The following is a 9712-nucleotide window of genomic DNA, read 5'->3' on the forward strand; positions in this document are numbered from 1 at the left end:
AATCCTTGATATGGGAAGTTGTGGGGAGGATGAAATGAGAGGGAATAAAGCCCTGTGAATGGGGAGAAACATTGGAATTCTAGTTTGGGAGCAATGGGAGTTGAAGCCATTGCTGGCATTGGGGAGAGAGACTGCTTGGCAAAGAGGTAGATTGGGGTGGTAATAGAAAGGAATACACAGAGCCTTTGAGTCAGTAGAGAGAATGAAACTGTTAAGGGGATAGCAGAATCGGGGGACGCCTACATAGAACCCCTGATGCAGGTGGGAGGGAAACCACCTGGCCCTTCTGATAGGGAGGTGGAGGATAAGGATACGGGGTCATGGAACCCTAGCATGTGAAAGATGAGGAAATGAGGGATGCACAGTCCCAAGGTGGAGGGGGTGATGGAAATTGCATGGACTGCCTCAAACAGAGGTGGCTGGGAGGGTGACGTAGGGAATTTGTAGTGATGAGGGAAGTGGAAGGATGCAAGGAACTCCTGGTGTGTGAAGTGGGCATGGCCTACAGAAGCTACAAAGTCTATGAACCCCCTCCCAATCCCTTGCCATTAATTTTATTACTGTTGTATCTGTGAGCCCTGAAGAGACAATAGTTAGAGGCTGATAGATTGGGAAGTACAAAAGAAGGGGATGATACAGTTTTGGTCAGCATAATAGACAGTGGCATCATGGCATTTTGGTATTCCTATCTCACCCCACTGCCCACTATTTAAGTGCCTGTTCTTGCTACTTTCATTGCACCACAACAAGTTTACCTGCCACCCTTTAAGCTTCTGTGTGTGTCTGTCTTTCTGTCTCTTCCAGTACTTTCAAGCTTTTCTCTGCCTTTGTGTTGCTCATGCATTTTCTACTGGTTTTTGTCTGTACACTAGCACCACAATTGCTTTCAGTGCACTGGTGCCAAAGGCTTTTTAGTTGTCTCAACCACTTAAAGCTAGTTACTTAGGGCTTCCATAACTGCTCTGTTGTTTTGAGGGGCTGGCAGCTCTTGGTCCTCTGTCTGTTGACCTAGTCTTTTTCTCTCAATATACTGAGTGTTCTTTCAGTATTATCTGTGTTCTCCTCCACCCCTCTTCTTCATGTATGATATCAAAGGTGGAAGACTGACATCTTAGCAAGTCCAAACTGTGTGGCAGAACAGAATCAAAGCTGGATAAGCAATCCTGGTCACACCTGTCAACATCTTTCATGTGCAGAAGTGCTAGTTGTGCTTGCAAATATAAAACCTGTCATCTAAGAAATGGGATACAATGCTAAACCCTTCTTTACTTAACCTAAGAAATTCTTGTAACAATGGTATAACCAACCAGGCTCGGGTTCCCCAGAAACGAGGCTGCACCCAGAAGGTGAGTGCTACATTTGGTTTATTGAGAGCGTGACACCCACGACTGGAGCCCCGGAAATGCCAGAGTCACCAGCCGGGTTTTCCCCCACTGGTGACTCCGGCGTTTCCGGGGCTCCCATCGCGGGTGTCACACTGTCAATAAACCAAATGTAGCACTCGCCTTCTGGGTGCAGCCTCGTTTCTGGGGAACCTGAGCCTGGTTGGTTACATTTGGTGCAGCGAGCAGGATTCTCCAGGTACGATGCCTTTTTGGTCGAAAGCGGGGGAGGCAGGGAAGCCAGAGCTGGCCCTGCAGCGCATACCAGGATGGCCCTCGACAGAGCGATGGGGGCCGGTAGCGTGGATGGTGGCCTGTTGGGCAGCCCCAGCAAACTGGCCGGAGTTGCGGGAGGTGGCAGGCGTGACTCTGGTACAGGTAGAATGGGCGTTGCGTCGCGTCGGCTGCAGTTGAGCCACCAGCCAGGGATGGAGAAAAGGGCGGTGAGAGAGGTAGCATGGCTTTTCCTAACTGCCCTCTGGGCCCTGGATGACGAGCTTCTCCGCTTGCAGAAGGCGCTGGCGGGGAGGGAGCAGGAATGTTGTGATTTGGGAGATGCGTGGGCAATAGCGCAGGAGGTGGTTACCTCGCAGTCCAAAAGGACGCAAGAGTTAACCCATCATTGTGAGGTATTGGCAGCGAGAGTGGTGAATCGGTGGCGCGCGAAACTAGGGAAAGAACCAGTGTTGATGGCCCAAGTGCATGTGGTCCTTGCTCTAGCCACTTGGGACCCTGAGATCTGGGATGGTAACATTTGGAGCTTTTCCTCGTCTGAAGAGGAGGAGGAGGAGGCAAACGGGGTGACTGTGCAAACCGTCCCAAGACAGGCGCGCCCCATTTGGGAGATGAGGTTAGAAGGAGGCAAATTGCAGCCTGAGGTCCGGCGGACGTTTAAGACAAGTGAGTTGCAGGAGATGGTGAAGAGTTTTAAGCAGGAGCCAGGGGAAGGCCTTTTGGCCTGGCTGGTGCATGTATGGGACAACGCGGGCAACACTGTGTTGCTGCTGCTTGAGGAACTCCGCTAGATGGGCGTGTTGTCCCAGGATTCACAGGTCTGACAGGCATTGCACAACTCGCAAGGCTTGACCGATGCACAGGGAAACGCCGTGGAAGCGCCGTCTCTGTACCGCTGGTTGATTGCGGCGGTGGATGTGGTCTACCCCTCCCTGGGGGAACTGGAAGCACTGGTGTGGCCCTGGCATACGATCCCGGAAGGGGTGAGTGCACTGCGGCAGCTGGGCATGGCTTGGGCTGTGGCTCTGGGGGGAGAGACGGGACCGGACGATGTAGGGGTCCACAAATCTATCAAGGCCACTCTGTTATGCCTTGGGCCCCCCCCCTCCCCGAGTTGAGGGCCTCCCTTATGGCTGTGGTCCTGGCAGTGGATGGGCATACAGGTGACTTGGTTGGAACGTTGATGCAATTAGAGACTGTCATAGGCGCCAAAGCGGTCCATGCCACAAAAGGAAAAGGTGGTTGGGCAGGAGCACCCGGGCAGGAAAAAGGGCACGCTAGGGTGACCTGGAGAGCCATGTGGACAGATTTGCTGAAGGGAGGGGTCCCCCATGAGGAGATCAATGGTCTACCAACACCAGACTTGTACAAATGTTGGTTACAACTGCCGCCTACCCAGCGGAGTGAGGATGAGAGTGCCTCCAAGAGGGCGGGCGAGACCCAGGCACCACAAAAAGGTATGGGACCCGGGGGGAGGACACAGCCCAGCGCCCCCATCGACGGGACCCTTCCCCCTAGGAAGTAACGGGGAGGCAGGTCTCCTGCAGTACGGGCTGTGGCTGTGCGACAGGTAGCAGGGGACCGGCGCCCATTTGTCCCGTTAACCATAAAGTGGCCCCGGGGAGGGGAGAAGCATGTGTTAGCTCTGTTAGACACTGGAGCTGAGGTGACCATTCTGCATTCTACCCAGACTGCGGGTCGTGCGGTGGTCATGCAGGGCCTTGGAGGAGCGGAGACCACCGCCTATGTGGTGGAGGTTACCCTAATGCTGGGGAAAGCCCCTCCCTTTCGAGCAACAGTGCTGGCTACACCTTTGAGCGAATACATCATTGGAATGAATGTCTTGTGTGGCTGGTGTGTGGATACTCAGTATGGGCTGTTTGCCTTTGGGCACCCCTGCTACATTCGGGCAATCAGAACTGTGTAACCCCTACTGCGGGGACATCCCAAATGGGACCCTGTGCACCTGCTGGCCCCCCAGACCCCAGTGTCAGTCAAGCAATACTGCATTCCTGGTAGAGAGCACGAGATTAGTGACACTATTGCTGCGTTGCCACAGGCGGATATTATTCGCCTCACGCTGAGTGCTTTCAACAGCCCCATCTGGCCAGTGAAGAAGCCAGATGGATTGTGGCACATGACGGTGGACTATTGGGAACTCAATAAGGTGACCCTGGAGTGCATCACTGTGGTGGCCTTGCCGTGGCATGCTGTCATAGACCTGGCCAATGTGTTTTTCTCTATTGACATTCATCCTGAGAGTCAAGAGCAGTTTGCCTTCACATGGCTAACAAAGCAGTACACGTTTACCGTGTTACCGCACGGCTTTAAGCACTCCCCGACGATCTGCCATCAGTTAGTGCAGGCCGATCTGGACCGCCTGAACCTCCCCGACCGGACGGCCTGCTACCACTACATTGAAGACGTTATGATCTTGGGACCAGATGAACCAAGTGTTCAAGGTGCCCTAGACACCGTCATAACAGGTTTGCAGGAACGGGGGTGGGCTGTTAACCCCAAAAAAGTGCAGGAGCCAGCCACTAGTGTGGTCTACTTGGGTGTACTGTGGATGGGTATGGAAAAATGCATTCCGCCGAAAGTGCGGCATACCATCCAAGTGTTCCCCACACCCTCGTCTAAACAGCAGTTGCAAACCTTTTTGGGCCTTCTTGGTTTCTGGCGTGCTTTTATTCCGCACCTTGCTTTTCTTACGCGTCCTTTACAGGAGCTTGTGCGAAAAGCCACTCTGTGGAACTGGACAGAGAAGCACCAACGAACTTTCGACCTCTGCAAAGAGGCAGTGGTGGCACACACCCGCCTCACTGCACCGCTGCAGGGCCAATCGTTTGAACTGGAGGTAACAACTGTCGGCGACATGGCATCCTGGGGTCCGTGGCAGCAGGTAGGAACCCAGCGAAAACAACCTATCGGCTTCTGGTCACGAACCGTCCACAGAGCCGAAAGCGGGTACGCCCCCCTGGAAAAGCAGATCCTAGCAGTGGTGTGGGCTTTGCAGGACACTGAACGGGTCACGGGTGTTGTACCTGTTACTGCCCGGACCCCGATCCCCTTAATGGGGGTGGGTCACGGATACCTCTGAGCGTGCACATACGGGAGTGGCCCAAGCAGCTACCCACTTCAAGTGGAAACACTACTTACAGGAGCGCATGCACTTGGGAGCCCCCACACTTACTGCTCCACACGCCCTTCTCCTGGGAACCATTACTTTTCAGCATGATCCCCAGCAAACGGATGAGCTACCTGCCATCAACCCGCCAGTAGCCCCCTCGCCAATGGCGGAGGCACCTCCGTTGGATACCGTGCCTGAGGAGAGGAAGCATCTGGGTAACCGATGGGTCTACTACTTACACCCCGACAGGACAGAGACAGTGGCGAGCAGTAGCATATGCCCCTTATAAGGATGAAATTGCCTTTGCCTAGGGAACAGGTAACTCGAGCCAATGGGCAGAGTTGCAGGCAGCGACGCTGGCGGTGGAAGCTGGGCAAGCAGAGACCTTTATATATACTGACAGCTGGGTAGTCTACAAGGGTCTGTTCACTTGGGTGATGACATGGGAAGCCAAGGAATGGAAGATAGCGGATCGCCCCCTCTGGGGCGCCGACTTACGGCAACAACTCTTAGCTTTTGCTCAGCAGCAGCCCCTGCCGGTGCGGCACGTTGACGCCCATACCAAACAGACGACTTGGGAGGCGCAACTCAACGCACCCGTGGATCAGATGGCAGGACATACGATCATAGAATGCACCATGGCCTTACATGCGGAGTCAGGGCACCGAGGCGCCCACGCAGCCCACCAGTACAGCCTGACCAAGGGTGAGAACCTCCCCCTGGTAGCGTATCAGGTGGCCCGACTGAAATGCACTGTCTGCACCAAACTGGCCCCAGTAGCACTAGCGTTAGCCACAGGAAGCGTACGCCGTGGGCACTTGCCCTGTAGTGAGTGGCAGATCGATTATATCGGACCTCTACCTCCATCACACTCGTGGCTCTATGCGCTGACCGCCGTGGATACATATACTGGCCTGCTGTTTGTACATCCCTGCAAGCATGTGAACGCTGCTGTTACACTTACAGCACTCACCCAGCTCAGTGAATGGGATGGTGTCCCTCTGGCGATACAAAGTGATCAGGGCACACACTTTACAGCCCAACATGTCTGTGACTGGGCGGCCGACCTACGGGTAGCCTGGACATTCCATATGCCATATACCCCTCTGCATCAGTGACAGCTCCAACGTATGGGTAACGTTGGCACAAACTGCCATCAAAGCTTCTGCCTTTTGTCTGCCCCACAGTTTGGCCGTGGGACAGCTCATGGACACATGCTTTATAGGTGTCAGTGCTACTCCTGCTCTCTTGCAAAACTATACCCTTTTGCGAAACTTTGCTTTCACTGCTACCTTTGCCAATCTTTCCTTGGTCTCTTATGACTCTGCGCCGGGTATATCTGTCTCATATGCTGTTGTCAAGTCTGTTCCACAGGTGCATGCTGTGTTGCCAGAAGAGCATCAACGACCTCACTTGATTCCTACTAGCCTCAGGATTCATGAAGAGGTCGTAGGGAGGAGCGTAGGGTGTGAGAAGACATTGTAACGGTCGAGAGTGCAGTCCGACCCCCTCTGTGAACCCTCAGGAGAATTCCAAACAGACTAGTCTGTGCAAGGTGAAAAGCTGCAAAACAAATGGCATTAAAAGGATCTCAAGCTCTAAACTTACAAAGCAAAAGCCGGATTCAAGAAAAAACACTCAGGCCTGGATCCATTAAGAGAGCATGCTGTTCTAAAGCCTGACATTTAAGCAACTACTCACTCAGTGGAATTAAATAAATCATAAGTTTGGTGTCTGGGCTTCCTGTGCAATGCCTGAGGGGACAGAGAGGCAAATAAGAATGAGCTAGATGAGGACCCCCCTCACCTAACCAGTGCCATTTGGCTAAAAGAGACATCCTAAGCCCCACTCCTCTCTGAGCTAGAGGAAGCACATGAAATCCACAGCTTGGAACCTTCTCAAAAGGATGCATCTTAGGTACCTAAGCAAGCCCTTTCTTACAAAGACAGTGAGTGCACAACAAACTCCATACAGAAGGGACTGGGAGGTTGAGGATGAAGGTGTCCACTGGGAGAGATTGATTGAGTTTCTTGCAAACTGTCCATTTGAAGCTGTGTATACATTTTTAAATATATTCTGGATCACAGAGCATCTGAAAAACCTTTTAGTCCAGTGGTTATGGCAAATACTTACGAGCTGCACAACTCCTGTTTAAATCCCTTCTCATAAAACAAGAGATTTGAACTGGGCTTGCCCACATCCCAGCTGCGTACCATAAGCATTAGCATAGTGATAGTTTGGAAAACTTCTACCCTCCACCCCCAACCTGTCAGGGTGTTTTTTGTGGAGTTAGGTTCTCTTTGAATGCGTCTTCTAGAGTGGCCTGCCCTGCTTCACTTAGTTTGAGACTTGTGCCTAGGGACAGGGCTTAGCAGTATGCTAAGTATCCAGGCATCAGCCTGGGACAGCAGCGGGCATACCCAAAGGCAGAACCTTAGGCTGCATCTACAGTATGAGAAAAAACTGATAGCTTGATTTTTCCAAGTACCTGTCCTCACTGTAAATTGCATTAGCTCGATTTATAGTGCACTAAAATTGACATATTTAAATCCTAAAATCGTAGTAACCTCATGGGTATAGCATTCAGTTTGAATTTAAAATTTTGAATGAAGAGTAGTGGGGATGTGCCATGGCGCCATGTCACTAAATCCAATTCATTAGCCTCCAAAGATGTCCCGTATGAGCCCCGCAGTTCTCCGCACTGGCCTATTCCATCTCCATTGCTCTCAGGTGCAGAGGAATTAGGCAACAGGAAGATCATCACAATTTGGTACCTGGAAACCCATGGCTGTACGGTAATGAGAAGCTGAAAAGTCTTCTCTTTGTTTGCTAGCAGGGCGGCTGTGGGGTCTGTGGTTCTGTATATACCCCTGCTAGCTGCCTTCTTTTTCTGTGCTGCCTGGTGCCAGCTGCTGCTCCCCCGTACCAGGTGTCAGCTAGGCTGTGGGTGGGGGTTGTACTTGTGTGATAGGAGGAGAAACTTCTTTTCAGCCATTTACATCCCCTTCCTTTCTTCCATGAGAGGTGCCATGCATTCTGAAACTTTCCCTTTTTCACGGGAAGAAGGGTTCTTTCAAACATGGGGTTTACTTTCAAAAGAGCTGTATCTACACTGCTTTTCTTCTCTCCAAAGAAGCTCTTTTAAAAGAATATGCAAATGAAGTGTCAGATATGTAAATTTGCACCTCATTTTCATTTTTAATTTTCCTCATTTGCATTCCTCTTTCAAAAGAGGAATGCAAGTGTAGAAACAGCCCTTGTGTGTGTTGGAGCATCAAGAAAAGGCTTGATATAAATCACAAGAGTTGACAACAGTGCAGGGGCTTCTGGTATAAATATGATCAATACATTTTTTTCCCATATCTATTTAGCATAGGGAAATACTTATGGTTATTTCTTAATATATTAGACTTTAATGATGACCACTGCATAGGTAAGTGCAAATTTCCTTACATCAGAATCAGCCATATCTAAAGCAATAGCTACATTTTTCCTTTGTACTTGTTCATTAGGGCAGGAGTTCTGTCAGTTAGTGGCTGTCACAGGCCAAACTTTTCCAGAGATCATACCCTGTTGCACTGTTGCTGGGAGATAATTGCCACCAAAGTAAGTCTGAAAGGAGGCTGAGAAGGTTTTCATCATTGAGTAACAAAAAGGAAATGGTCCCACATAAAAAGAGAGGTCAATATTTCATGTCCCCAAATTATATCAAAAGGAGAATCTACAGATTCCACTGAGTCTCACTTGTGCAAATGAATAGGAAGGCACTAGATGTCTCAGAAATGCTTAAAGAATCAAAGTGTTTTACTTTTCTACCCAAAGCAACCAGAATTCACTAGTGGGGAAACTAAGTTTCAAAGAAAATTGATCACATGTGCAGTTAATCAGCTGTAGAAAGTGATAATTTTCAGAACATATATGAAACAGTAAGCAAGGACTCATTTTACATGCCATTTCTGCACCTCCCCCTTTAACTGCAGGGGTACAAGGGCCATAGCCTAAAAACAGATACTTCCTAACTTACCCATCTCTGCTTGCACATTCTTGATTGCAAGAAATTCAAAACTAAGATGATAGAATGCAGTGTTTCATTTTTGTTTTTGTTTAACAAAGAAAGGAGGAACCGGTACTCAGCCATCCCACTCCCCGCAACTCCTCCAGCCAATCCCGTGGCTGGGGCTGCCGAGGTGCCGGTACTCAGTATCTACAAGTACCAGCACAAAAAAAGCACTGGTAGAATGCAACTATTATCCTGAAATCTATAGAATTACTGTAATTCTGTAAGCAAAGCAAGCTTTGCCTTACAGGTAGAAGGTTGGTTCAGCCACTGTTTAAATATTCCTATTAAAAAAAGCATGTTTGTGAGTAATAGAGAATAGGAGGTTTAGCAAGAAAGAAATAATCTTAATGAGTGATACATTTTCAGTTACTTGCTAGAAAAACAATTCACAAATAAGATTGACAGTTCTGTTTTGCAGAACTATCAGAGGGGTAGCCGTGTTAATCTGTGTCCGCAAAAACAAGAAGTCCTGTGGCACCTTAGAGACTAACAGATTTTTTTTTTTCACGCATCTGACAAAGTGAGTCTTTGACCACGAAAGCTTGTGCTCCAAAAAGTCTGTTAGTTCATAAGGTGCCACAGGACTTCTTGCTATTTTGCAGAAGTGTTTCTTCTGACATTGAGTAAAGTAAATCTCTGTGTCCAGTTATCTTATCAGTATTGGACTGATAACCCTATGTCCCTTCAGTATAGCTGTGTGTGCTCCCTACATGAACCAGAAAATTTTCCCTCAACAGTACGGGTAAGGGAGCCAGCTCAGGCACACCTTGGAGCAATGTGCGTATGCTGCACTATATAGCATGCCTCTGTCTCCCTCTCTCTCTGTCTCCTTCTTGCCACCAGTGACCATGCTTGAAGCTGCGTGCTCAGCAAAGTTTTTAGTTGGAGCATATGGCTCCCTCATTT

The sequence above is a fragment of the Carettochelys insculpta genome, chromosome 5 (assembly GCF_033958435.1).
Source record: "Carettochelys insculpta isolate YL-2023 chromosome 5, ASM3395843v1, whole genome shotgun sequence".
In the NCBI taxonomy this organism is placed as follows: Eukaryota; Metazoa; Chordata; order Testudines; family Carettochelyidae; genus Carettochelys; species Carettochelys insculpta.